The sequence below is a fragment of the Platalea leucorodia genome (genome assembly GCF_965183815.1).
Source record: "Platalea leucorodia genome assembly, chromosome: W".
Taxonomy (NCBI): Eukaryota; Metazoa; Chordata; class Aves; order Pelecaniformes; family Threskiornithidae; genus Platalea; species Platalea leucorodia.
The window spans coordinates 6,370,038-6,397,202 of record NC_138859.1 but is presented as its reverse complement, the minus strand read 5'-3'; the positions used below and the strand labels follow the sequence as shown (position 1 = coordinate 6,397,202).

At 45.2% G+C, this 27,165-nt stretch overlaps 1 pseudogene across 1 annotated transcript in view; it reads left to right on the top strand.

Annotated features, from left to right (window-relative positions):
* LOC309601720 (tetraspanin-15-like) overlaps window positions 1-23,807 on the top strand; it is a 48,614-nt pseudogene extending 24,807 nt beyond the window's left edge. Inside the window, exons 4-8 of the transcript in view lie at window positions 1,312-1,407; window positions 5,983-6,096; window positions 10,911-10,964; window positions 11,569-11,685; window positions 23,577-23,807. The product of the transcript in view is annotated as a tetraspanin-15-like (transcript). The remainder of the gene's footprint in view (window positions 1-1,311; window positions 1,408-5,982; window positions 6,097-10,910; window positions 10,965-11,568; window positions 11,686-23,576) is intronic.
* Window positions 23,808-27,165: the final 3,358 nt, after the last annotated feature.

Here is a 27,165-nt window from a genome sequence, read left to right as displayed (position 1 = left end):
GAGGTTTTGGAGATTATCGGAGATAACAGGTTTGGCTCCTTGAAGGGAAGGGGGTGGAGAGGTCTCATAACCAGAACTTAATGATTTAACCCTGCAACATTTATCTCCCACCTTAAAATCAAGATTTAATTACAGAGGCTGCCTCCAGGCTGGCATCTTCTTGGAGGGCAATAGGATCATGGGGTGAGCCTATCTGGGGGAAAACAAGCAGAAAACGGTAAAACCCGTGTGTTGCCCATTGTGTTGGTCTTAGCGGTGGGCAAACTGAGAATTAACATTTTAATAAACTTCCACATGAGCAATTTCTTAAAGGTTTTTTCAGATCCCTTGCCTGATCCCTCGTTGTCGGCAGGCTTTGTTTGCTGCTCTGACGTGCCTTCGTTTCTCTTTTTTTCACGTTCTCCCCATTCCCGGTTTGCCCAACCTCTAATTTTCATGTCAGAGTGAATTATGAAAAACAACGTTTTCTTCCTCCCCTTTCCCCTGCTTTGAACTCAGAAAAAAGTTCTGTTTTCCTTCATTAATATTTCTGCTTGGCGGTTTGTCAGGAGTCAAATGACAAACCTGTGCTGGGCTTTGCATAGGACATTTCGAGCCTCAGCTTCCAGCTCACTAATAAGCTTCCCAGGCATCTGTAAAATACATTTTCGATTCAATTAGTGTTTAATGTGAAGTGCCTGATGTGTCAAAGTGTCCTCGGAGATACAGCTGAAGGAGCAGCAGGGAGAGCCCCAGCCCGGCTGCACCGTTCCCTTTCAAGGCGTGATTGAATTGCTGAATGATTTGTTGGGTTTAGGAGTGACTGAGGGCTCTGATGAGGTCTCTGCTCCTGCACGTAGCTCATCCCACAGATAAATCACCGTGCAGCCGGCGGTGTTGGCTGTCACAGCCTATTTCACCTCCTCCAGCCCCTCCTAATGCAGCAGAAACCTCCCTGCCAGTTGTTAAAATCCTGTTAGTCAATGGGATTGGAGAGCTTGAGGGAGCTGTCGAAGAAGTCACCTTAATAAATGGATTTAATAGGAAAAATTGGGTGGGTAAAGGTGCCTGGGTCTGCTTGCATGTGCAGGAAACGGAGAGGTGCTATGGGATGCTGCTAACCCTGAGAGCTCAAAAATTATGCTGCTAACCCTGAGAGCTCAAAAATGATGAATTTTGCCCCAAGAAATAGGCTTGTGCCAGCATGCGGGTTAAATTCTTACTCTGGTAACAGCTGGCAATACTTGCTATGAAAAAATTTTCATGTTTTGCAATGTTTTCCTGGTGCCTTTTCCACGTGTGAGCCGTGTTTTTGTTTTTTTCTGTCCCCAGATGAATGCAGTTTTCCACTCCAACATCCAAGAGGGCATCAGATACTATTACGATGACCTTGACTTCAAGAACATCTTGGATTTTGTACAAGAAAAGGTTCGGTTTTGGAGCGGGGTGGCATCGGGGAGGTCTGGTTATGAGGTTTTTCAAGGAGTGGTTAACTCTGTGCCTCATTGAAGCAGAAGTATTAGTTTTCCGTGTATTTTTAGAGTTTATTCCCATTCTTAGGGTGTCTTGCTTGATCTATCTTGAATATCTTGATCTTTCTTGGTTTGCACTGCTCTTTTTGCACAATTTTGCATTGTGCTGCTCTCCAAGCCCACCCTGCAGGGGTTTTGGGTGAGTTATTCTGCCGTCTGTGTGCCCTGCAAAGAGCAGCATCTGCTCCACACCACGGTGTGGACCATACCAGGATATTTATATTTTCCAGTCTTGATGGGAAACCAGTGCCTAACACCTGAAAGCTTTTTGATAGCTACCCCAACCTGCATAGAGAGAGAAGGAGGAATAAAATAACGTGTGCTAAAGCTGCTTCAGGGCTGCAGTGACCCTTAGATAGGCCACCTTAGGTAAGTCTCTTTACTTAGGGTGTCATTAGTAGCCGGCCAAGCCCTTGACTCAATGGGAAAATTGCAGATAAGGTGTTTTCACACAGTAGCTGGAAGGAGAGGAGAGCTCCAGCCTTTCCATGGGCAGCACCGGGGGCAAGCTGCTCCTGGGACTGGCGAGAGCTATGTCCAGTCCAATACTGGGGCTTGGCATAGTCTGCTTTAATTTTTTTAGGTGTGTGGTTGCATATTCTGTCTCATATCTAATGCTTAGAGCCTCCCAGCAGTTGGCAGGATCTGTCCCCTATCCTCGAGCCAATTTGTGGGTTGATAAAACCATCCTCGCAAATCTTATTTTTTTTTAACCAAACTTTTGATAAGCTGCTGCTCTTGCCTTGTATTTTATGCACCATGTAGTTTGTTTGAGGTACTAAATATTAAATTAAGTATTAAATTAAAATGCCTTCCTAATTCCTGCCATTGAGCCCTGGCTAGATGTGTTTCCCTTTTGTCTCTTGAGACCCAAGGTAGCCGTGCTTCAGCAAAGCAACGATGCATCCCCCCAAGTACATCAAAAAGCCAAGTAAAGTCAGGATTTGAAGTTGTTATCCACACCGCTAAGCGTGTGACTGGTCTGGACAAGCTTTGTTGGCTCTAATGTATCATTTGGTTTTCCAGCACCAGCGAGAAGCCATTCCTGTGAATTTGGGGGATGTAGTTTTCCTCATGTTTTGAGTGAGGATATTTGGTTTACCCATTATTTGTGTTATTGCGGGAGGGAAGCACTTGGCTCGAAGCATTTGGCGAATGAAAAAAAAGTGGAAAAAAAACCAAAAACTTGAGATCTAGGAGAGAAATTGCAGTGATGTTACGTCTCCTGGGTTGGTTTTGGAGAGCAGAGCCAGGCTTTGTCAGCAAAGCTGCTTTCAGATTAACTTTGAATGTTCTCACCTCAGCCTGATTTCTCTCCTTTCATTATGAGTTTGGAGCATCATAAATATTTGAATCTTATCTCTCGCTTTGAAGAAAAGGAGACTGTGAAGCTCTTTCTTTGATGTAGCTGGAATTTAAGGCCGGTGGTGCCCTCCACACTCCCCTCTCTTGCCTTAAATACCTGCTTTTGTCTTGGAGTCATTGTTACTCAGCCAAGCGTGTTAATAAGACTGGGAGCCCTCTGAAGGTCTCAAGACACGACTGATTTTGAGAAAGATCTGAATCGTTTTCAAGTTTTACTCCCACCTCTATAAGAGGATGATATAATTCAGACCTCTCTGTATGAATGATAAATGGATGCTGCCACGAGCAGTCGGAAAGTCCATGTTGGAGCCATCCTCAAAAAGCCTTGGCAAGGAGGTTAGACTGCAAATCTCCAGATAAAGCAGATGTGTTTGCAGGAAGGTTTCTGTATCTCCAAACAAGAGAGGATCAGGCACTTATCATATAATCTCACCCCATTTTTACAACATTTTTCCCCGTCTACTTCTTCACTTGACTTTTAATAAAAAGTTTTCAGGGGGAGATCTTAATCTCAAAGTCTCTCTCTGTACTAAAAGAAGTCGTGGCCACTTATAGTGTTGCTGAAAAGTCTTTAACATCTGCACATCTTATCTTGTAGCAAGAGAAGGAGCTTTGCAAGAATGTGCAGCTCATTGCTGTGAGCTTTTATATTAGCGTATGATTTCCAAACCAGGAACAGCAGCAATGTCAGCGATTGAAATGCAGAGTTACTTCGTCCTGAGGGTAGGACCGGGGAGAAGCAATGCAGAGGAATAACTGCTTTTAAGAGAAGGGAAATTGGTTTTATGGGACCTGAGCAGCCAAGTTCACTTTGAGAGGATGAAAACTTGCAGTCAGTCTGGAAGGATTGCACCCAGACCTGCTTTTTTGATAAAACACAAGCTCAGAGCAGCCTGTTATCATCTTTTAGTGGTTATTCTTGCCATTTTCCTTATTAAAAACCTTGTCTATGCATGCATAGGTTAGCTGGCACATGGCTTATTTAGGTCAGGCAAAACCACACTACGCTCCTTAGGATTTGAATTTTGCTTAAACCCTCTCTCAAGTGATGCTTTAAACTAGAGCCAACTGCCTTCACACACTTAAACCAGTACCATACAGTAAAAATAACAATTATGGTCCGAAGTGCCAGACATTAATATTTTACGTTACCAGGATGATGGTGCAAATAATGCGGTTTTACCTGTCGACAACTACTTGGTCTGTCTGCCTGTGAGCAAGGAGATATGGAAATAAATTGCCCTAAAGAAAATCATACTTATGTTTTTATTGCTCATTTTTGCTGAACTGCTGCCCTTTGCAGGCCTTGGACGTGAGGCTGGAAGCAACGATGACTCAAAAGCCCAGGTTTGCCCTGAGTCACTAACTGCAGCTCTCTACTGCTCCTTGCTTTATCTTTTTTTAATGGTTTGCTGAGTACAGATGGAAGAGGAGAGTTCAAATTGCTTTGCTGAGCGCAGGATTTGAATTTCAAAGAGCTGCCGGGGCTGCAGTTCTTGCTCAAACTTGAGTGGCTCCAAACTCAAAGCAAGGCTCGGAGGGATGAGGGTGTTGCGCTTGCAAACCTCTTTCTTTCTTCTTGGGGAAGATTAAAGGCAGCTCTCACCAGTGCGGTTTGTTTGAGCGTGTTGCTTTGAGGATGATGGTTTTAGCCGTAATGAGCCCACATCTTGCGGGTGACAGCAGCGGCGGTCCTTGACATGGAGAGCTCCTCAGATGCGACCTGTGAGGCTCTTTCCATGGGCTCTTTTTGGTTTTTCTGCTTGTTATGCTTCTCTGAGCTCCGGGAGCCCACATGAAAGTAAAACCCACACTGAAGTCTGTCTCAGCTTATGAGAAATAAATCCAGGCACAACAGTAGTTTGGGCTAAATCTCTCTTTGCAGAAAAGAAAACCACCCCGGTGAGGCTTCCTGGCAGCTAGTAAGCCTCATTATAAGGATTTTGTACCAATTTTTGCATGGTTATAAAAGCAAATGGAAAAAGCTTCTTTGCAGCATGAGGATATCAAATGGGTAGCAATAACCAATATCACTTTAGGTATTTTTCTCCCCCACTTTCCAGGCAACTTTTGCAAGCTAGTCTCCCTCACTGATATGAGTAGGATTAAAAGCAATAGAGGAATTAAAGGTAGGAAGTTAAAAAATAGCTGTAAATCTGTGGGTTGGCTGCCTCTGGCCATATCTGCCTATTTTGGCATGGGAGGAGGCCATGAAGACCCCAAGAGTTGATGTCTTTCCCTACTCCCATTGGCCAAGTATTGCCACCAACCCATCAGCAGGAGGGGGAGCAGATGCTCACAGGGTTAAACCTCTCCCCAAAACTGCTCCTTGAAGAGTGTGGTGCTTAAAGAAATGGGGACAACCTGGTTTTTTTCTGTCTTACCAAGCACACACACCTCTTCTGCCCACTTTAGGCTTTTCTTTCCAGGGGAAAAATATAAAGATTCAAGCTTGTTTACCAAGAGAAAGGATGACTGTGTATATAAGCCCACTTTTATTCTGTGGAGAACAGAAAATGACTTTCATTAAACTTTTTTTTTTTTTCCATTTCCTTCCAATGGAAGAAAAAAACAGCTTTTTTCCTTTGTAGCTGTAGCATTTGATCTCTAATTTAACTTGATGGGAAGAGAAATCCCTGTTAGACTGCAGAGCCTTATTAGCATTTTGTTGAATGGCACCAACTAGCTGAGCTGCCTTCAAGAGCCAAGAAATACATTCATTCAAGGAGCTGAAAGAGCCATCTCTCCTGCCTGCCCTGGGAATAGGATGGATTAGTCACCTGTAATTAAATCAGCAAAGCATGAATGAGCCTGATCTTTCCTGGGCTTGTGAAAGCAAGGATGCCTCCAATACACGTGTGTACGCATCTATAACTGCCGCACGCCTCTTAAATGGGGCTAAACACCCACCTTTTTTTACACGGTGTCTTCAACTTCATATTTAGGGTCCTGGAAAGCAGAAAATAATCGGGGCTCTCAGTGCTGGTGTTGCAAAGCAGAGTTTGGAGATGCAGGGCAAGGCTGGAGGGGAGATGCGTTGGCGGGCTGGAGATGTCGAGGCTTGTTCAGCTGCGTGTCTCATCCTCTCCTTTTCTTCTTTTTGCAGTTTTCTTGCTGCGGCGGTGATGAGTACTGAGACTGGGAGGTTAACCAGTACCACTCCTGCAACGGCAGCGGGCCGCTGGCATGCGGGGTGCCCTACACGTGCTGTATCAGGAAGGTAAGGCAGCCGTGGCATAGAAAGTGCCTTTATTTCAGTCAATGTTTCAGCAAAACGCCCTCTTCCAGCTGGTTATTACTGTATATTTCTGTGCTATAGGGTTTCTTGTAAACTGCATTGCCATCTTGCAAAGTGGTTTGAGACAGCATCAGCATGAGACGCTAAAGAAACTAAATATATATATATATATGGGTTACACTATATTTTAGTAGGCTCTGCGGTTTTAACGTAGAAAAAATACTAAAGCACTGGGCTATTAATTGCATTTGTGTCATGCCGAGGAGTTGTTAGAAATGCAGAGTTCCTGTTTTTCAACCTAATGTGTGATATAAAATGGGTCGGAGGATCGTTTTGCAAAGAAATAGCAGCATCTTAAAAGGACTTGGCTGCATCTCAGCATGGATCCAAATGAGCTGTTGTCCTCTGCTTTCCTGTCCAAGAGGACACATTTCTCAGCTGGCCGCTGTGGGGTTTAGCGGTATATGGGGATCATGTTTGCTAGTGTCTGCTCCTAACGAGGAGGTTTTTGAGGGTTTTGCTGAAAATGGGGCCAGGAGAGGTATTTGGATAAAGAGCCACCCTTGTGCAATGGAATAAGAAAAGTCTCGTGAGCAACTGCCCTTGCAAGGCTGCATTTCCAACATGCTGCAAGGGTTGAACGGAGGTGGAGGGAGGGGGAAGTGGATTTGCAGAGCCATTAGTGTCTCCTGTGCTGATTTTCAGAGCTGAAAATCAAGACATCCCCCCCCAAGCAGCGCTTTTCTGCTGAGACTAAGCTAAGTGCTCTGACACCGTCTTGTTTAATACAACCGTCCGCCATGTTGCAATCAATCTAACACATGCTGTGGATAAAATGCCAGGAGCTGGGCCAAGGCAGGGGAAAAATATGTGCAAATATCCCCTGTTGCTGTGGCCAGAAATGCTATAAACGTTGCTAAAAAGGATTTGCTAAGCATAATCCTGGTAGCAAAACCTCCTCGAGGTTCAGAGCATCAGGAGTATCAGCATTGCCTCTGAACCCTGGTCGTGCCCCAGGCTTTACGAATTGCACAAGGAAAATATATCATTAATCCAGTATTGTTGTTGGATTTTTAATGGAAAAGAGGGAAATCTGATGTGTCTTAATTATCAGTGGAAGTCTGACATGCAAATCGGCTGCAAAAATAATTGTCGTCTCTAATCAGGGTGTTGATTAAGAATCTTAAAGCTCCTGAAGATGGAATTAGGAATTCATGTGTTGTCCTTGTGTATTATGAGTGAGGATGTGTTGGAGAGAGTCAAGTGCATTTTTCAGTATTTTTACACTCCCCACGATTTTGGGTGACAATTTGGCAAACAAAAGACCTCAGTGCAGCAGGCAGTATTGGAGATATAAGAAATCACAGATGATTAATATAGTAGGGTAAGAAATAAGGCAACTTTTTGGCTTCCCATTGCAATGAGCTGGGTCTGGAGGATGCGCTAGCGAAGGACTGGAGCAGCCAGCCCCTGGGAGGGAAAGTCCACAGTAAATCCTCTACATTTTTTTCAAGAATTAAAGCCCATGAATTGTGGCTCTGACAGCTGGAGCGGTTTTATGGGAAGCAAGATCTCACCAAATGCATCTAAATCTCTATGAGAAATGAAACCCGTTCCTGGGGAGAAGAGAAGCCAGGTAGATAGATGTAGCCTTGTTCTTCAGAGATTTGATTTTTGGCACTGCAAGGCACTTTTGGTTAAGAAATCAGCCCGAGGCAATATCAATACTACATGAAATGCACTGAGAGCGCCAGCTCCCTTGGGAGTTTTCTGCTGTCTGTGACATAAAAAAAGCTAATAAAAATTCAGTTTAAACAACAGAGTGAAACCCGCTGTAATTTCATTTACCATAAGCTCCAGCACGTCTATTTGTAGCTATTTTCTGAAATTGCAGAGTTGTCGTGGGGGTTTTCCTTGCGGGCTGAGAAGGTGGGAGAAGCACCTCTGCACCACGGGATGAAGATACCTGTGTGTGATACTCTGGACATACCTGGTTGGGTCTTAGCGACATGCAAGCCCCACTGAAAACCCTTTCCACCAAAATATGTTACTCAAGGGCTGAAAAGAAGATCTTGTGTTGGCCCTGCAGCTGGAGGGATAACCAGGGACCACCCGGGCATGTGTATGAATTCTTCTGCAGTGGGTAGAGATGAACACGATGCTCTTTCCACTGTGAATAACCTTTTTATCAACCAGTTATAAATCCACTGGTTTGTAGGGCAAGAAATCCTTCTCTTCTTGTGTCCTTCTCTATTTGTGCCTTCATGAATGAAAGATGGAGAGCGCAGCATCCTTTTGTCTTAGAGGACCTTTGAGATTTAAGTAGAGAGGTATCAGAAGATGTCATTTGGAAATGTAATATTGTGGAAAGAACAAAAGATGCTGATAGAAGCGAGCTTGTCTGAAGGGAGGAGTGTGAAACATGGCTTAGGGGGTTGATTGCAACGTGTTTTCAACTTGTCATTAAATACAGCCATAACACCATCCTGTTTTCCAAGAAAAGACTTTTTCTATTACAGGACCCCCCAAGAGCTTTGTGTTGCATCCCCTGGGGCATCTTCCAGGACAGGCTGAGTTGCAGTAATGAGACCAGGCATCCTCCAAAAATGCTCTGGCTATTTTGAAGCCTCATCTCTGAGGTCGTAGACCTTAAAGTCTCCTCAGGAAGAAGGAATGGGAAAGTATGCACCTAATCAAGGGTGTGAAACTGGATCCTCATCTCTAATTGCTTTTCTAAATGGTTTTCCAAGGCACTTGTGCCTTCTCTCAGGAACCCGCAGCGTAGCTGTGCCTCTGCCAAGCGCATTGTCTCTAAACCCTTTGTGAAGTGTCACTGCTGACATTTGGCACTGATTTTGGGGAGAAAAGCAGTTGGTTAATTAAAAAGTGCAAGGATTACAGTCTTCTGCCCTTGGTGGGTTTTAAACATCTGTGTGTGCTGCTCTTTTGTGATCCCTGAAGGCATCAAAATGCATTCTGGAAGAATAAAGACTTCTGCCTGGTTTTATATTAGAAATTTCAATTCAGCTCTGACCTTCTCTTCCATGCAAGACCTTGACAAGAGTCGATTAAGGCTAAAACCTCACTTTTCTATCTTCCATGCTTCTCCCAAATACAAGGTGTTGAGGGAATTACTCAAAGAGATGGGCAGGACTGGAGACAATTGAGAAAGCCTTGGTTATTTAACGCAAGAAGGAAGAAAAGTGGTGATGAACTTGTGCCATAGCTAGATGCATTCAAACGATGAGCCCAATAGAAAGCAATGGTGTTTCACCAGCAAGGGTCCTGTGATGTCCACAAAAGTGAGTCTGAAAAGCAAGGACAACTGAAAGCTGTCAAGAAAAATGGTTTATTTTTTTAATGTAAACCAAATAGACAGATCCTTGGTCATGTACAGGTTCCTTTATACCACTATAGGCGACAGCATTTACCTTAAGAGCATTGCAAATTCCCCTTCTGCTGAAGGCTTCCCCGATGGGTGCTTTGCTGCTGATCTCCTGATTTCCCTGCAAGTCTTTTATATGCACAGGGACTAATTACTCTCCTTAACTATGCCCAGTTTGTAAATAGTGTCTTGAAGTGGTGAGAGATGGGATTTTTGATAGCACTGTGAGTAATGTGATACTACAGAAGCTCTTGGTTAAGGTAGCTCTGGAATAATTTCCCTGCCAATTACAGGAGGAACAAGCTGCAGCTTTATGCCTGGAGTCCGTCTGGAGGTGCCCATTTCTTTTATGCTGTGTCTTGGAGGAAAGCATAATTTACACCTAAATGTGCACATTTCTCTTTTTCATCTCTGTGCCTCTGAAGCACAAGATGTTTTTGTTTTGTTGTCCAGGAGCTTTTACTGGTTGTCAAAGCCATCTTTCCGAAAGCGTAATAATTTCAGCACGTCATTATTTTATGGGCACAAGGCCCCTTTAGAAATACATAGTGTTATGGAAGCTGCTGTTTGATCCATGAAACAAGCCAAAAAAAAAAAAAAAAAATCAAAAGATCAATCCCAAGAGGTGCAAAGCATCCAACTAGCTCAGGATGTGCTGGAGCTACTCGTCAGCTTTGCTTTTTTTGGGATGAGCAAGAATCAGTTTTGTAACCCAAAATGTACTGCTTTTCCATCCTGACAGAAGCAGAGGAATTAGGTTTGATTTTATTTTATAAAGGTCCCGAATAGCAGCGTTTGGCAGGGATTTCTCTCATTAGCTGTAGCTCTTGAAACGTTTTTGTTGGCCAACAAAGATCTAAGCCTTGGGGATGTCTAAAATCCTTATATTTCTCCCCAAAGTGCTGGGAGACTTTGGAGAAATTCCCACTTGATTTCTGGAGAGCCAAATACATTTAATCCCTGTGAAATTCCCTTTATTATGAAGGAGAGACACAACTGAAGGTGTTAGAAAAGGTGTCCAGAATTAAACAAGGAGAAAATCAAGGGAATGTTTTGAAAGAGCTGCTTTGCTTAAATGTTCACATGATGTGGAGGTGGTCCTAGCTCAAATCACTGGAAAAGCATTGGGGGGACCTGGGCATCCTCTGAAACAGCAGAAACCAGAGAGAAAAGTGGTTTAAAAAAAATTTTTAAAAACCAACAACTTATTGCTGACATGCATGGTTTCAGCATTGCATTTGGGCAAAAAGGAGCCCACAGTAGCAAAGCAAGGTTTGAGGGTAGCTGCTACGCTGAACGGTCAAGACAAGTGGGCAAACTCTTCTACTTCTTTATTTTTTTATTCTTATTTCTTATATTTCCCCTTTGGCTTTCTCCAAGCTAAGTCTGTTCACCAATTCTCTGTTTGCAGGTCCCTGGAGAAGTCATTAACACCTTGTGTGGATACAGGACGCTCAATAAAGAGGTAACGTTGGCTTTTTCCTTCGTACATACAAGATTTGCTTCTCCTTCCCCAAACCCCCTAAAATGAACTGGTTATCTGCAGGTAAGCTCTTCCCCACCAAGGATGGCTGTTACTGCAGCTGTATATAAATTCATTTTTATTGCTTTTCCTTGGCATCCCAGGGTGTTGCTCAGGCTTGCAGAGCACGGGCAGGCTCATGACACGTTTGGGTAGTCCCTGCAAGCTTTGGCGTGGCCTTTCTGAGAGCAACGAGGTCTCTCCTGGATCAGCCCTGGGAAATGCTGGTCCTGAATTGTGTTTTGAGGCTTGGTGGTAGGAGAGAAGCTGATTTTGAGGCCTTCGGAGGTGATTGTGGGGCTGTATCGCAGCAGAGAGCTGCAGTATCTCCGTGCATATGGTCTGTAGCTCCCAGGGACGTTTTTTTGGCAAGAAAACCCAGGGAAAGGTCCAATCCAAGAAATCAATTCCCAAACAATTCCCAAACAATTCTCATGCAACACTTCTCCTTTGGCTTGCAAGAAGGAGCAAACGCAAGAAATAACATCTCCCCCCAAACTCAACATCTCAATGAAAATCATGATACTTCTCTTCACTCTGCTTCCAGCGCCTGGAGCTGCTCAATGTCATCCACGTGCGAGGCTGCATCCACGCCATCGGGCTCTGGCTCAAAGACAACTTCGAGGCCATTTTGGGCATCGTTTGCTCCCTGCTGCTTCCACAGGTACGTGGCGGATCCAGTCGGCATCCTCTCGGCTTCTTTCACTGCTGGAGGAGGAAAATAATTAATTTTTAGTTATTTTTTTCCCCTCCATTTACACCTGAGATCTGTGTCTTGGGTGGGAAAAGTCACAGTGCTTTCTAGAGCATCCTTAGCAAAATTAACAGTTTACGACTGTGGTGCTGGCTGTCTCGTAACACACTCCTGAAATCTAATTATTGATCGAGTAATAGTATCTAAAAGCAAGGCATGCATATGTTAGCACAGCGAATCCTTTTACATTTGTTTTTACAGCTCTCTCTAAGTAGAGCATAAATATTAACCAAAATAAACCATAATTGTAAATTTAGCAGGACTTGCCATGCATCATGAAATCCACTTCCCATTAGCGATGCCTGAGGATCCGAGCAACTTTCCAGCACAGGTAATTAAGCTCTCCATCACAGATGCTCAATATGGAGAGAAATTTTGGGTTGCAGCTTTGCAACACTGTTGGCACTGTGCTAGCAAGGAGGTGAATATCTCTCTTAGATCTTTCCAGAATTATTTTTGACAAAACTTTGATGATTTAGGGTTGATTTGATCCTTTTTTTTTTTTATTCTTTTTGAGGCTCACAAGCGAAAGCTTCCTTTTTATCTCATTGGATGTAACGTTGGGTTTGCCGCTGGAGGTATTTGGTGATGCTTTCCAGATATGGGGTTTTATCTAAATGGGAATGAAATTATTTTATTTTTTTATGTGTTTCCACTTGCAGTGAAAGGTAGAATAGTGGTTGAATAAAGCAGAAGCTGTTGGGAAAATATGTGGTGCATTGAGCTAATTTTTCAAAGGGTGGACTTTCCTCTTGAGCTCTCAGATGGTCCAAATGAAAAACCAAGATGGTGGAGCAGTTTGTGCCCAATCCTAGCTGTGATGCTCCATGTTCCTAAAGTGCTTTCTCCAAAGCATGCAGATGAGCAATGGACTTCTGCTGTGCTGCCACCAGGAAATGTAACAGGCACAGAAATGGGGTGAGAAAGTGCTGTAATAGAGGCAACTGCTTCCATCTGCCTTGCAGGATGTCCATACAGGAGCCACCTGTTGCGTTACCCATTAACCTGCCAACATGATGCTCTTAATTGGGAAGGATGGGGAGAAAAAACAGAGATGGCAATAAGGATTGCTGAGCCTTGATGAATATCAAGTGCTTTTGTGCAAGTGTTGTGATTTTTCTGGCATGCTGTTAAATGCTCTTCAGGTGAAGAATCTCATTCTTCCCATCTGCTCACGATTTCCAGGTTTTAAATATAAATCGGATTTGATTCTGTCAAGTTTTGGAGGGAATTAAGTTGTAAATGGCCATCTGTGTTGCCAGGAGCTGTCAGCCCAGAAACAGCTTCATCCCCAGCAGCTGCCAGCAGAAAGCTGGGGTGAGAATATTGTCCTTGAATTGCCAATCCAAGGGGGAAGGGGTTGGCACCATTGATGTGGGGAGGTGACGGTGCCTTGAACTTTGAGAAGAGTGAATGTATTGACCTGTCCCATCTTTGGCCCTTGGGTATTTGTCATGTCCCGCACAGGACACGTGCCTCACCGTGGAGCTGCAAACACCTTGGTGGAAAACTTGCAGGATGCTGGGGGGAAGGTTGGGACCGTGATCCACGTCCCGAGTCCAGCTTTAGGTTTTGCCCAATTTTCCTCAAAATATTGCTCTTCCTTAGGATCAAACTTCAGCCTCGTCTGTGATGACGAGTGGCTTGAGGGCTCAAAGGTTGGGGATTGGAGCTTGGCTGATGTTCATCATCTGAGTGCCCGAGATTTGTTCTTGGATTTGGGGTAAGCAACCGGCTCTTCTTGTGCAGAAAGAAGGACCTAAGAAAAATTTTGGCTGACGTAGAGTGCCCACGGAGACTGGGCAATTATTGCTCTCAGTGTTGTCTTTCCATCATGCTCAGATGTGGGAAACCATCAAATTTTGGCTTTCCATCATGCAGGAAGTTATCGAATTTTTAGTTTTCTCTGCTTTTCCCCAAATATCTGTGCGAGAGGCCAAGGGCACAGGGCAGGCTGCTTGGCTTTGCTTTCTCACGTGTGCAGGTGTCTGTCTAATTGGGTTCAGGGAAAGCTGTAAATCTGCTGGGTCCCGTTGGGTGTTGAACTGATTGAATGGGTGAGGAGGCAGGGGAAAATCCCAACTGGGTATGTCACCGCACGGCAGCCAGCCTCTCTCCTGGCTGGTGCAAGGCAGAAGGAGTTTGTAATTTTATGATTGCTCTTAAATCATGAATGTCTTTGCCTTTTTTAAGTAAGCCATCAAGCAAAGGGAAAAAAAATCCCATTTTAGGAGTGGGGAAGTGGTTGTGTTCATTTGTCTTACTTCATTCAGAGCGAAGCATAAATGCAACAGCTCAATTATTTTTCTGCCTTTGCAGAGTACTTTTAATTCTCCCCCCCCCCCCCCCCCATGTTTCATTCTCCAGTAACAATCCCATCTCCTTGCCCCCCTTCTCAGCCAAACTGCAGACTGAGGCCAAACCGTGATGCATTTCATATTGCTCTCAAAAAGATGTTCTACTTTAGTCACTGGCAGTCGATGGCAAATTCACGTTGTGGCCTCGTACTACTTGTGTTTAATTATGAAGCAACCCTAGGTCTTTCAGCAGGTGCAGCAAAGCAAATAAATTTGTTTTATACTGGCTGCGTCCCTACCTTCTCTGCCTCTAGCAAGATTATCCAAGGATACACATTTGTAATTAAAATAAGTCAGATAGATAACCTCATGCATTGCTCTTTCCCCTTTGCCATGCCCAGGTGCCTTTTCAGCAGCCTTTATATTGACCTCAGGAGAAGCAGGTCCAACTTTTCCATCCCTGTGTCTTTGCAGGGGATGTTTTCTGAGGGTATTTCATCCTCCTCAGCAAGGTGAAGATGTAGCCACTGTAATAAGGTAGAAACAAATGCATAAAAAGCTCTTCAACACCTTTTTTTCCATCCTAAAGAAGCAGAAAGTGGCACAAGTCCAATTAAAAAGAAAAAAATCTCTGAAAGGTCACTGCCAATGGTTAATATCTATTGACTCTACAGTGCAGCTGACTCGCAGTAAATTGTTGCTACCTCCGTTTCACTTTAATATTTCATTAGTCTTCAAAGCTCTACATTGGGAGCAGCTACAGAGTAATAGGGCATCAGTGTAGAGGTAGATGTTCCATCTTAAAAGTATAAATCCAGAAGATCAACTATTTCAGTCCTCAAAAATGCAGCATTAGACTTGCAACAGGCATTTTGCAGGTTGGCGTCTTCATCTCTTGGTGACAGTAATGTTAAATGTTTCCTTGTGTAAAGGGCTTTTTGTATTGCCAAAGTTCCTTTTTTCTTTGCAAGATTAATTTGTATTTTGTTTGCTTTTTAATATCTAAGTTGCTCCAGGGGCTTGAAGGCGATATATTTGGAGATAGGATGCAGAGTAAAGTCCCAGTTGTCGAAGAGGTGGCAGTCACTGACCTGCTCCTCCACCTGGATGCGCACAAGTCCATGGGGCCAGATGGGATCCACCCGAGGATACTGAGGGAGCTGGCAGAGGAGCTGGCCAAGCCACTCTCCATCATTTATCAGCAGTCCTGGTCAACTGGGGAGGGCCCAGCTGACTGGAAGCTAGCAAACGTGACGCCCCTCTACAAGAAGGGTCGGAAGGAGGATCCGGGGAACTACAGGCCTGTCAACCTGAACTTGGTGCTGGGGAAGGTCATGGAACAGATCATCTTGAGTGCCATTATGCAGCACGTGCGGGACAACTGGGGGATCAGGCCCAGCCAGCATGGGTTTATGAAAGGGAGGTCCTGTTTCACTAACCTGGTCTCCTTCTATGACAAGGTGACCCACTTAGTGGATGAGGGGAAGGCTGTGGATGTTGTCTACTTGGACTTCAGTAAGGCCTTTGACACTGTCTCCCACAGCATTCTCCTGGAGAAGCTGGCTGCTCATGGCTTGGATGGGCGCACTCTGCGCTGGGTTAAAAACTGGCTGGACGGCCGAGCCCAGAGAGTGGTGGTGAATGGAGTCAAATCCAGTTGGCGGCCGGTCACGAGTGGTGTTCCCCAGGGCTCAGTGTTGGGGCCGGTCCTGTTCAATATCTTCATTGATGATCTGGATGAGGGGATGGAGTGCACCCTCAGTAAGTTTGCAGATGACACCAAGTTGGGTGGAAGTGTTGATCTGCTGGAGGGTAGGAAGGCCCTGCAGAGGGACCTGGACAGGCTGGATCGTTGGGCCAGGGCCAACTGCATGAGATTCAGCAAGGCTCAGTGCCAGGTCCTGCACTTGGGTCACAACAACCCCATGCAACGCTACAGGCTGGGGGAGGAGTGGCAGGAGAGCTGCCTGGCAGAAAAGGACCTGGGGGTGTTGGTTGACAGCCGCCTGAACATGAGCCAGCAGTGTGCCCAGGTGGCCAAGAGGGCCAATGGCATCCTGGCTTGTATCAGGAATAGTGTGGCCAGCAGGACCAGGGAGGTGATAGTGCCCCTGTACTCGGCACTGGTGAGGCCGCACCTCGAGTCCTGTGTTCAGTTTTGGGCCCCTCACTACAAGAAGGACATCGAGGTGCTGGAGTGTGTCCAAAGAAGGGCAACAAAGCTGGTGAAGGGTCTGGAGCACAAGTCTTATGAGGATCGGCTGAGGGAGCTGGGGTTGTTTAGCCTGGAGAAGAGGAGGCTGAGGGGAGACCTTATTGCTCTCTACAGCTACCTGAAAGGAGGTTGTAGCGAGGTGGGGGTCGGTCTCTTCTCCCTAGTGATGAGTGATAGGATGAGAGGAAACGGCCTCAAGTTGTGCCAGGGGAGGTTTAGGTTGGATATTAGGAAAAACTTCTTCACCGAAAGGGTGGTCAAGCATTGGAACAGGCTGCCCAGGGAAGTGGTTGAGTCTCCATCCCTGGAGGTTTGTTAAAGAACAGATAGTTGTGGTGCTTGAGGACATGGTATAGTGATGGACTTGGCAGTGATTGATAGGTTAACGGTTGGAGTTGATGATCTTAAGGGTCTTTTCCAACCTAAACGATTCTATGATTCTATGATATTCTCAAGCAGCTGACATGCTTAATGTAGTAGAAAAAGGGAATAAAAGGGATTTTTCCATCTGCAGTCCATGACCTCTACGAGACCCTGGTCTATAAATATCAATTTATGGAAGGAAAAGCCAATAAAAGATAAATGCTTGCTTTTTACTCAATTAGCTCTGGGAAAGCTTGAAATGATTCAACTCTTCTGTTTAGCAGGATCCAGCTTTACAGCCACCCAAATGGGCAAGGACCTCTGGAGACGGGCGCACGCTTGCGTAGCAGCCGGTGATGTTTGCATGGAAAAGGGTTTTCTTGCAGAAAGTTTTACTTGCAGAAGACCCTCGTTGGGCTGATGGATTTTTTTTCTCCATGGCCAGAGTTGGTTTTATTGGGTTCGTGATGCAGCGGGATGCAGTTAATCGTGCTATTGCCCTGCAAGGGCTCTTGAGCATCATTTTGTTGCTATTTTGCATCCTTGATTTTTGCCCGTGTTAAGCAAAAGCCAGACTGAGCCTTGCATGTTTGATTGCCCAGGAAAATATGACTGGAGGAGCTGAGCTCCTTTTGAGCGCTCTGCAAGGGCCCAAAATGCAACCTTTCCACCCCGAATCGAGCCACTGATCACATGCGTGTGCACACATGCATATGCACACCCCTAAGGGAAAACAGCTGTGGTTTTCCAGACCTTTTTCTTGTTGTATAATAATGTGAAAATGAGCATTTGAGCCCTTTCCTTCTTTGCTTCCAAAAATGTTCCTGACTCTGAGCATGCTTCCTTTTGCCAGACAAGCCATCAATCAACGAGCATTTCCCAGTGAGGAGGATATTGCAATTAGGTGTCGGCCATATCAGCCCTGTTGAGACCTATTCCTAATGCAAAACCATTTAATTCAAAAGAACAAGTGGTGCCACTAGGAGACATTGAGCAAAGCTGGGGCTTGGCAAGGATGGAGTTGAGCACCAAAGAGCCTTGTAATGCATTTTACGGCACCTACGTGGGAGATAAATACGTGGCTTATGTCTAGCAGAAGGCTCTGTGCTGCACCAGAACCACAGAAATTAGAGCGTAGCCTCAAATGCTTGTATATATTTAACTTCCTCAAGTGCTGGAAGAGAAGGAATAACCATTAGTTGCATTAAAGTATCACAAACTTCCATATGAATCTAATTTTGGTCTTGTGATGTTGGTAGGAAATTGGTAATTAGGACCAATGCTGTCTTGTTTGAAATGGGTTAAAAAAGTCTTTGTTGGCTGCTGTCAGCTCCAAGGGGAAAGAGAGCTTTGGGCTTTGAAGGAGAGAGCAAGCGTTGATCCCAAGATGTGCAATATTAGGCTTTATCTGAGATGGATCGCACTGGAGAACCAGGATGCTTTGCTGCCACCGCAAAAAAAGAGCAGTGCTGAAACCACTGGACTATGTATTTCCAATCTCTTCTGGATATCTCTTGTAATATAAAGATGACTCTTCATGCCTTGGTGTCGTGGTTTAACCCCAGCCAGCAACTAAGCACCACACAGCCGCTCGCTCACTCCCCCCGGTGGGATGGGGGAGAGGATCGGAAGAATAAAAGTGAGAAAACTCATGTGTTGAGATAAAGACAGTTTAATAGGTAAAGCAAAAGCCGCACGCACAAGCAAAGCAAGGCATTCATTCGCTCCTTCCCATGGGCAGGCAGGTGCTCAGCCATCCTCAGGAAAGCAGGGCTCTATCGCGCGTAACGGTTACTTGGGAAGACAAACACCATCACGCCCAATGTCCCCCCCTTCCTTCTTCTTCCCCCAGTTTATATACTGGGCATGATGCCATATGGTATGGAATAGCCCTTGGGCCAGTCTGGGTCAGCTGTCCTGGCTGTGCCCCCTCCCAGCTTCTTGTGCACCGGGCAGAGCACAAGAAGCCAAAAAGTCCTTGACTGGTGTAAACTCTGCTCAGCAAGAACCAAAACATCAGTGTGTTATCATCATTATTCTCATCCTAAATCCAAAACACAGCGCTCTACCAGCTACTAAGAAGAAAACTAATTCTATTCCAGCTGAAACCAGGACACTTGGAGTAATAGCAGTGGATGAAGTGAGACATTTACCGTGTCGGGGCAATAAGTATTTAATTTCTGGAGCAATGAGTTGGGAGCAGCAGCAGGATGGTGTCCTTGCTCAGCCAGACAGGCCAACACCCATAGCTTAATCACAATACAGCACCCAGTTATAATTAGTGTCACTGTTCTAAGTTGGCTAGAAATAATTGCAAGTTCAGGAACAAAATAACGGGGGTTTAATTTGCTTTTTGAGCTTTTGCTGTTTTGCATAGAGAAAACTCAAGGGTCTTCCAGTAGCAGGGACTTGCAGACATCCATGGGAACCTTCTGGGATTAAATGAGCATTTATAATTGGGGCTTAAAACAGAAAAATAATCAGACTGCCCTTGCCTGGCTGCATGTCCCTGCATAGTTTTGCTGGGGCAGAGAGGTCCCTCTCCTGGGGACTCGTGGGGACAGGAGAAATACAAACGAGGGGGTTGATTAAGCGGTGCAGGAGGATATGAAAAGCTGCAAGTGATGAATGGTTTTTATTTCCCCGTCTTCCCAGGTGGCTCGCAAGCATTGTACAGCCCCTGGGAGTCCGAGACAAAATCCCTGAGGATTTGTGCTTTGGAGCGCTTTTTTTTTTTTTTCTCTCTGATGGACATAAATTTCCTCTAGCTGGTTGGATGGGAGAATTTATGGCTGGCCCTTGCTGACAGCAGATGTCCCACTCACCCTTTTGCTGGTTGAAAATGAAGACACAGAAGTTCCTTACCCTAAATTGGATGGGTTTGGGGCAGATTTCAGCTGTGGCTTTCCAGGGGATTCCCAAGGTGCTGCTGAGAGATGGAGATAAAGGTCTTCAGCTGCAGTTGGTCTTCAGTGCAAAATGCCAGTTTGGATTGGCTCGAGGCCACCAAGCTGCTACTGGGAGGAGCTGGAGAGGTGGGAAATGGCAGCAGGCATCTGCCTGCCATTCTGTTTTGCTGTGCATTTAGATATTTAACTTTTTCCTTAAAAAAAAAAAAAAAGCAACAGGATATCTCCTTCCTGGTGCAATGTCATGTGCTTAGTGGGTTAAAATATAATAATCCAGGTATCTGCATGGCCATAGTGATTGTCATTGTTTCTAATGGTGATGCTTTGGTTTTGCAAAGTTTCCTTCTTGGTTTGTGCTCAAGATGGCCAGGGAGCAGAGGGCGAGGTGGGCAGCGTGCCCCAGTGGGGAGGAAAACACATGCGAAGGGAAGGATGCAGGAAGGATATGCCTGTGCAAGCCTTTGCACGCTTCCTCCTGCAGTGTCCGGGTGGGAAGCGAGGCAGTAGTTCTCAAATAATGTCATCTACAGGGTGATTTTTTTCCATGGCTGTCACCACAGGGGATCCCTGACTTTGGGTGCCACCAAATTACAAATAGCATTATCAATGCAAATTGCAATATATCTATAGTGCAATTGCTATTGCAATATCATTGCAAAAATTATATATATAAAAAAAAAAATCATATTGTGACTTTCCGGTGGGTCTGCATGCTTTATTAATTCCCTCAATATGCAAAGGTCTTTGGATTTATTTTACGCACAGTACTGCTCTTGCACACTGTAAGAGCAGCTGCTCAATGATCTTGTACCCCTGTGCAAACCCTGTGCATTTAAATCCCCCAGCAAAAAGCTCAGAAAGCGGCAGACTAGAGACCTCCCGAGGCAGCAGTGGTTTCTGTACTTTGCTGAATGCCAGCCAGAAAGAACAGGCAATTTTCTCACTTTAAATGACCCACAAGCGGTAGCTCCCAAGTAGTTCTCCCCTTGCTCACTGGTGATTACCATCATGGGGAGGGGGAGTCAGGGAGAAAAGCAGCTTTTTAATTTTTTTAGCCTCATACTTGATACATTTTGTTAACATGCTCCTCTGCAATAATGCATTCCTTCATATTGCAATGCAATAAAATCAGCGCTCACGTTATAAGTCTCTTTACTTCTGGAAAACATGGTGCCCTTGGTGCCGGGGATATTGAATGCATCTATATTCCTGATAGCTTTTTCTTTTTTCATTAAGTGAAAGAGGATATTTAGAGGTGAGCTGGAATGGAGGCTGGTTCATAACTCAGAGGAGAGCGAAGGCTGTGGGATATAGGCTGCTGATTGAGGACTTGGGGTAATTTTATTCCGTTCAAGAAATCCCCAGTTTAACTGTGATGCTGCATCCTGCAGTACCTTGGACATTGGATTGCCATCAGGAGGAGAGGAGCAGAAGGGATGACGTCCCTGAACCTAGCTGGTTTTGCAGAATTGGATCTATTTGCATTAAATTTATTGTAAACGCAAATCTTTCCTGAATTACTGTTTGGTTTAGGGAGGAAAAAATGACAGGCTTGCCTTAAAATTTGTCATTTCAAAGGGTTTTGTTTGCTTGGGCCTTTCACTGTATCAGCAGTGGGATTTTAATCTGCCCAGTGATGGCATGCTAATAGAAGTAAATAATGCTAAAGCTTGACATACATTTAAATATTATTTTAAAACTTTTTAAATCCTTAAAGGCTCTGCTGCTGAATATGGATTAGCACAATGTTATTATCTGGATCTGTGTGGGAGCAGTTGCTCTGGGCTCTCCCTACAGTTCATGGAGAGACAGAGCCATCTCCAAGCATCATCCAGCCAGCCTTGGCCTCCTGCATCCCAGCCTGGAGGTTTCTGCAGTTTTTGGGGACAAAAGAGGGGACAGATATGGGATAGGAGAGCAGGACCCTGGCTGGCATTTTCATGACAAAGTCTCTGGTTTTGTTGGTTTTGCTTTGCCGCTGAAAGCAAGCTCCATCCCAGGTGACCGCGAGGTTGCACAGCCCAATTTTGGTCCTGTGCATGTTCTCAGGGAGTGAATGCATCTTGCACAGTTTGAGTCGGAGATGAATGCCGTCTCTGTATGCAGGCTGAAATAATTTTGCAGAGTATTTGGGAAGGAGTTGCCTGCTGAGATGGATATGTAACACGCAGTGCAGCAGTGAATATTTTGAGGGCAGCAGGGAGCTACACTGATACATACACAAAAGTTACCGGGGCTGTAAGATAACCTGATTTCAGACCATTTCGATAACAAAAGGAGATGCTGAGATGTTTCCAGACTTCAGTTTTTCTTTCAGCATCTGTAGTCATCTTTCCCAGCAAAGACCCCTAATGGCATGAATCCAGCATTTCTGTAATTCCTGCAGTCAGGAAAACCCTGGTAGCCGTAACCATGCAGCAGCCTCTGTAACCACGCAGTAGCCTCCGGCACCTCGTCTGTTGTTTCAGTGATTAATCCTGTTATCAGTAATTAGGTGGAATGTCAAATAAGCAGGATGCTCTTTGAGGATCTGTGGGTGCAATTAGGAAAGTGGGAATGGGGCAAGCTCCAACTGAGGACTTCAAGGAAGGACTCCCCGTGTTGGGAGAGCATCTCAAAGGACGTGGTCTTCCACTTCTTCTGACTTGTTGAAGGAAGAGCTGTCGATCCAGGGGGTCCCCTTGGGATCCACCTCCAGGTGAATTTGGGAAGGAAAAATAAATATTGAGCTGTTTTGGGGCAGCTTCTGTGCAAGGCGCAAGCTGCTCATGCGGATGGCGGAGTGTTTCCCCGTCTCTGAAAGGCAAATTAATAAACCCCAGGGATGTTTGTGTTTGCCTGTTTGCGTTCAGCTCGCTGGGTGAACACTTACCAGATTTGCTTTTTCCCTTTGGAGTTTTTGCCTCCATTTTCTGCAGCCCCCTCTGGGCAAACATTTTTCCCTTTCCACTATGGGATAAAATGGTCCCTAATTTAAGATGCATTACAACCCTTTGCTCTTATCCCCATTTATCTTTTTCTTAATGTTCCTACTTTTCAGACTATTTAATGGATCGATTAGGACCCAGAGAAATGATTAATAACATTTTTCAGCTCCAAAACCAATGCGCCGCAATAGTACAGGAGATTCCAGCTGATGGATGGTACAGGTGCAACTGGATTATTTATTGACTCTTTCTTGCAAGAAATGCAGAAAAACATGTTAACTACTAGCCTCAAAATTGAAAGGAAAAGCCCTGAGGCTCAAGATGGTCTCGTCCTTCTCCATCCCCTCTTGTGCATTGAAAATATCTATAAAGCTGCACTGTTTGTATCCTGGTGCCGACCCCTGCAATACCCCAAAGCATCTGGGACTTATAGGGAATAAACCTTATTTCTAAGGATCAGCAGTCAAGGTGGGTAAAGGGTTAGTAGAAAATATGCAGCTTGTGCTGAAAATGCTCTGGTTGCCACTGTGCCCCTCATCAGCATCTGGTCTGCAAATAGCTCCTCGCAACGGCTTATCACCTAATCCTCACCCTTGCTGGCATCTTGTTCGTAGTCACTGCAGTGTAGCACCGCAAAGGAAACATCAGGTGAAATCAGAGCAATGTGCTTGAAATCTTGCGCTGATGAAAATGCTTTCTTTTCCCCTTCTCCTAAAGATTTAAAGCCTATTTTTTAATTCCCTGACAGCCAGCAGGGAAATGGGAAATAACCTGGGTGGCACCATGCTTCCAGCAATATCTTAATTTTAGTAAGAGCCTGGACCTCTGCCGCTCTCTTTGCAATGCTCGTGGTGACGTCCAACTGATCCTGCATCCCGTTGTCAGGGCTGATGTGGGAAGCTGTGAGATGGATGTGGCAATTAATCAGTTTAGCAACAAGCCCGTTGCTTTGGCAGAAGATTTTACTGGATCTTGTCCTCTCTTGTCTCGTGGCCAGGTTTGGAAGTTCAGGTGACAGCATCCCTTGCATGAGAAGACCTTCAGGAAGGGTTTGCATTACTATAGTGGTCTTAACACTCGTATTTTGCAGGTGATCGGCCTTGTGATGGCTTGGCAAAAGCTCAACGAGATCTACTCCAAGTTGGACACCGTTTACTTCAGGATCCTGGAGATGCAGGATTTCAGCTCCGGGGAGGTGGATCTGAGCGGTGCAGGCTGGTGCTGGTGCTTGCCCAAGGAAGGGGGCTACATTCCTGTCAATGCTGAGGAGGAGGAAGACAAGGAGGAGGAGGAAGGTGCCATCTGCCACAGCAAAGTGTGAGAAGGTAGAGGACTGAAAGGCAGCTTGGAGCAAAGCTCTTAGGGAGGCAGCGGATGTTGAATGTGGAAATAATGCGATTTATCTTCTCAGGTTCAGGAGATACTTTGGGGGAAACTGTAACGCTGGAAGGTTATAAAAAATGCAAAGCACCGTGCGGGCACGTGAGCTCCCCGGGGTCCTTTTGCTACCTTGGTGTTTTGAGGCATTTGCACATCTCCTTATTGGTTTTTGTTTTGTTTTTTGTTGGTTTTTTTTTTTTTTTTTTTTTACACAATAAATGTGACTTCTGTTGCGTATTGCAAAGTCGCTTCCACTCACTGTGCGCCGGTCAGGCCATTGGGGAGGGAAGTGGCACTGTTGTCATTGCACTTTGGGGTATCTTTATAGTTATATTTAGTCTGATTTCCTGAAAAATAGTGGCTTTATGGTAGATCCCCAGATGTCCCCAGACCCCAGGTGTGCCCAGGCCCCAGAAGGACATAGCTAAAGGAAAAAACTGAGCGGCTTGCTCTGCAGAGCCTTTCCACAGGGCTTTTCCAGGAATCAAATCCCCAGGGAGGCACAACTTGCAACTCCTGGAGCAAGATGGATGTTTGGGCAAGGCTTGCACAGGGTGAAAACACCCATTTCTGAAGGTTTCCAGCTCTTCCCTATGAACTACGGCTTCAGTTTTTATCCCCAGGCAAGGAAAAGGAGATCCCAGCAATTTTTAAAACGAAGACTGCTTTATTGCAGCAACGTGCTGCCCCTGGGGATGGCGGTAACTCCCCTCTGCTGGAGACCAACCTCTAATGACCAGCTAAGGAATTACCTTTTATAATATTTATTTTTTTAGCACAACAACTTGGTGATCAAGGTGGCAATTCCCTCCCGCATCACTCTGGATATAGGAATTAAATAGCCGGCGTGTGTTGCATTCAACCCTGGACCGGTAAGTTGAGCCACGTTGGGAAACGGGCTCACAGAGGGAAACCTCAAGCAAGATGAATTGCAAAAATACATGGGTGTGTTTATAAAAAAAAACCACAGTGAAACCCTCTGCAAAGCTCCCCGGGCTGCTCTGGTGTGGGTTCAGCAATAACCTACCAATGGCAAAGCTTCCCCCAGCAGCCACAAGTCAAATGCGGAGGAGGCAGTGTAGATCAGGGACCTGTTTTCTCTCCAAATGTACCAAAATCCTGTGGGTACCCCAAGAGCGGCTGTACTTGCTGCATCTATCAAACAAGAGGAATCATCTCAAAAGCAAAATGCAAAGAAAAAAAGGCTGTTTTTCAAAAGAGCAATGTGCCTGGAGCACTGCTCGGCGAAGGAAACGCTGGGTTTATTAGTGGTGCTTTTTACTAATAAGAGTATTTTGGAAGCCGGAGGCTGGCTTCGTTTATTTGGATGCCCAAGTAGGGAAAGGTGGGTGAGAGCTGGTGTGTGACTGCCGGGCTCTGTCTCCCTCTTCTGACTGTTTCCAGGCTTTATTTTTTAACTAAACGAGAAGCAGTCCCCAGCATAGGACTGAAAAACACTTTTTGAACCGTTTTTTTTTCTGCAAATCACGTTGAAAATGGAGCTGTGAACTGCAAGAACTGAGCAGTGGGATTACTGAATTTCTTTAAAACAGTACGGCCAAAATTGGGTTGTGTGTTTTGTTTTGGTTTTTTTTTGCAAATGGAGAAGGTAAAACCTGCAGCCCAGGGAAATCAGGTGAGCACGATCATTTAAGGAATAACAGGGTGGCTGCCTTCACCTGAGCAGCTTGCGGGCTCTGGGGATTTTGCTTTTCTTCCTTCTTCCCCCTCTCTCCAGGAGGTGTTTAGTAAAACCTTAAGAAATACAAGCTGATAAATTCAACTTGCTCTTTGTATTTCCATGTATTTGGAGAAAGAAAGTTCATTTCTACTGGAGAAAGAAAGTTCATTTCTATTATTTTGCTCTTTATTACAGGACAAGCAGCCACCAACATCTTCATACCATTTTCCTGGCTGGGCAGATCCTGCTGATGCTGGACCCCGGCACAGGCAGCATTGAACGGGTCGGATGCAAGCAGGTTTTCGTGCCTGGACTAACACTGTTTTTCAGCAGGCAGTGGGAGATGGGGAGAAGCTTGGGCATCTGGTTCCCCTATTCCCACGGACCGTTGGTCTGCAAATGTCTGGAAAAAAACAGGAAAGGTAGATTTAAGCAGGAGCATGAAATCAGAAATGCACTTTGCAAAAGCTTTTCTCCCTGCTTACAAACATGCCTTGTAACTCTAAATAAAGGGGATGCCAATCATATTCCCTAATTCACCCTAAATTTTGCATCTTGAAATCGCTGCTGCCTTGCTCCATACCTGACGCTGCTACACATGGAAGAGCAACTCTAAGCCAAACAGGAGCTGAGAAGAAAGTGGGAGCAGGGATAAAGTATCATCAAACAGGTTTTGCTTTGCTTCTGCTGAGACTCTGGATCATGCCATTGAATAATCTCCCCAGAGGCGAGAGAAAAGCCCTGTTATCAGATGACCTTAAAGCATAAAGTCTGATTTCCCATTCCTCTTTTTTTTGCTTAACAATGTGGCTGGTCCTGATGCAGTGCCGGGCACTGCTTTGATGTGGATTTATTGATACCCCTGGTAAAAGGCTAAGTGGAGGCGAGCAAGCCAGGCATTAAATAGAAGCGGACAGCTCGGGAAGCAAAGCGGGCATACTCATATGAACGAGAGCTTGGTTTTCATGAAATCAAATTTACGGATGTTCAACACATTAAAAGCAAAATGTGGAAATTGCAAAATAAATCGGTGCGCAACCCTCATCACCCCCACCCCCCCAACTGTATTTGATGACCCAGGGGCTGATCCTATCGTCCCCAGGGGTATTAGGAGCATTCTCACTGACGGTGATGCTTCTCTGCACCTCCCTGAAGAATTTACTTCCATTCCTTAAGATCATATGTACATGATATTGCACAGAACAAAAAATAAAAGCAGTTGCCCTCCCAAATCCCTAGTGATCGAGCCAAAACTGATGCAAAAAAAAAAAACCAAAAACCAACCACCCCAGAAGATGCAGATTCTGCAAGCTGGGGATGGACAACTTGAATTTTCCTATGTCCCGTGGTCTGGTATCTAGAGACCATCACTGCGCAGGACCAGGTCTCCGCTGGCTTGAATGTCCCATCCTCTCTGGATGTCTATTTGCATCCCGTGATGCCTTTCTGCTCCCAAAGTCAATCAGCGTTGTCCAAAATACATTTTAACCTGGCAGCTACAGAGCGTTTGGCAGTAGGCGTCAATACGATGGTTGCAAGAGCAGCTTTATCTCAAGGCAATCTGGGCTCCCGCACCCACCAGTGCTCGTGACTTTACTCTGCAGCCCCGTTCTCCAAT